A 2,566-nucleotide genomic window follows, 5' to 3' on the forward strand; every position below is an offset into this window, starting at 1 on the left:
ATATATATATATATATATATATATATATATATATATATATATACACATGCATATACATGTATGCGTAATACTAGCTAGATTACAAACGTTCTATGACTAAGTTTCATGTTAAATAGACCGTTCTTCAGATGAATGTGGTTACTGGAATCATATCCATTAGAAAAATGTTTTATTTAGCATGAAATTGCGTTCAACAGGGCACCCCACAGATAGGATTACGTATCGGTTGGACACCATCTCTCACTTCTTTCCTGTTATTCGTCAAGGCTGGTGAATCTAGAGGACGAGTTCAATGGTAAGAGCACGTTACAAGGGGGCCACGTTTTGCAGTTGTTTGGACTTCGTTTGTATTTTGGTTTCGGTTGCTGAATAGGACTGAGGGGCAGAACTCTTGGCACTTGTGACGAGATTGTTGCAATTGATAGTGTAAAATGTTCGGTTGAAAGTGTTGTAGGTTAAAATCGGCATTGAAAACACGTACAGGGGATGGTGGCGAACCCTGCTGTACTCTTCCACCACAACTTTCTCTCACTCTTACTTCCTGTTTCTGTTGTGCCTGTAATTCAAAGGGTCAGCCTTGTCACACTGTGCCACGCTGAATATCCCCGAGAACTACGTTAAGGGTACACATGTCTGTGGAGTGCTCAGCCACTTGCACGTTAATTTCACAAGCAGGCTGTTCTGCTGATCGGATCAACTGGAACCCTCGACGTCGGAGGCGACGGAGTGCCAACACACAATTTATGAATGTAGTGAATGCGCGTGGCTCAGTGGTTAGGTCATTCGTCTCACGATCGTAAGGTCGTGAGTTCAATTCCCGGCGACGCATTGTGTCCTTGAGCAAGACACTTTATTTCCCGTTGCTCCACTTCACTCAGCTGGCAAAAATGAGTAGTACCTGTATTTCAAAGGGCCGGCCTTGTCACGCTCTGTGTCACGCTGAATCCCTCTGAGAACTACGTTAGGGGTACACGTGTCTGTGGAGTGCTCAGCCACTTGCACGTTAATTTCCCGAGCAGGCTGTTCCGTTGATCGGATCAGCTGGGACCCTCGTCCTATGTATGCTGGTATGTATATCTTTCCCACTCTCGCACATACAAATGAGTGTATGCATACGTGAGTGTATGCATACGTGAGTGTATGCATACGTGAGTGTATGCATATGTGAGTGTATGCATACGTGAGTGTATGCATCTGTTCCTGGGTTTTGAGCATGATTGTTTCCAGGCCTACTCTAATATAGAGCAGTGGCATTCATCTGGGTCCCAGCTATGGGTTAAGTGGCATGTCAAAGAACAACTTCCAGAAGAATGCCGCTTATAGACACTTCAACGGGCCCAGGACAAATGAGGCCCTTCAGTTTTTTGGCTGCCTATCGAAGGTAATATCATACAGAACCTAATTCTTGATATCTACTGGGTTTGTGGCAGTTATTGCATCAGACCAATACGTATTCGGAAGACAAGAGAGTGGTGTTCGCTTTGCACAAACCATGCTCATTATAATTATAAACCCAAACTGCTTTGTAAGGTAATTTATTGAACCTTTAAATGAAGTTAATGTTTGTGTATATGTTTGTGTGTTTGTGTTTATCCCCCCAATATCGCTTGACAACCGATGCTGGTGTGTTCACGTCCCCGTAAGTTAGCGGTTCGGCAAAAGAGACCGATAGAATAAGTACTAGGCTTACAAAGAATAAGTCCTGGGGTCGATTTGCTCGACTAAAGGCGGCTCCAGCATGGCCACAGTCAAATGACGGAAACAAGTATACATAAAATTGCATTATGTTATGTTGTGTCTGGAGAGAGTCATTTTCTTATTGTGCCTTAACACACGAAATCACATAAAAAAATCTTGCAAACCAAATCCAAAAACGAAATACATTGTTATTTACGCTCCAATTTTTTGATTTCACAATTATTATACACCCTCAAGGTTCTGCGTTCAAACCAGCCTGAGATCAGCTTTGGCCTAACATCGTTTCAGAATCGATAAAATAACGCACCAATTCGGCATTTGGGTGGAGGCACACGTGGCCTAGTGACAAGGGTATTGCACTCACGATCGCAAGGTCATGGTTTCGATCCCGGAACAGAGTGGTGCATTGTGTTCTTGAGAAATACACTTCGTTTCACGATGTTCCACTCAGCTTTAAATGTCGGAGGGCTCAGGGCAGTAATGTCAATACGGATCAGACATAATGATCTTGGATTGAGTGAGGAAGCTTCTGTGTACACTGCGGGAACGATCTGCTGCTCAGTTTTAAAGATTAGTGAAAAAGAAGCTATCTATGCCGAACTAAAGAAGAATGTGTAGTTATACCACCTGCTCTATGGCTTGAGTTTTATACCTGTAATTAATGTGGGTACTTGGAGATATGGTTAACACCCTCATTACAAGTCTTGAGCCGAGATTCACAAAACCAGAACGAAAACTGTTTTTCTGGGAATTTCATCAACACAGTCGTTAATGTGAAAATTGCTGAACTTTCCGGAAGTTTAGCTTGTAATAAGTGTATGAATGTGTATATATGTGTGTGTGTGTGCGTGTGTATATATATATATAT

This window comes from Octopus bimaculoides, chromosome 27, assembly GCF_001194135.2.
Source record: "Octopus bimaculoides isolate UCB-OBI-ISO-001 chromosome 27, ASM119413v2, whole genome shotgun sequence".
Classification (NCBI taxonomy): domain Eukaryota; kingdom Metazoa; phylum Mollusca; class Cephalopoda; order Octopoda; family Octopodidae; genus Octopus; species Octopus bimaculoides.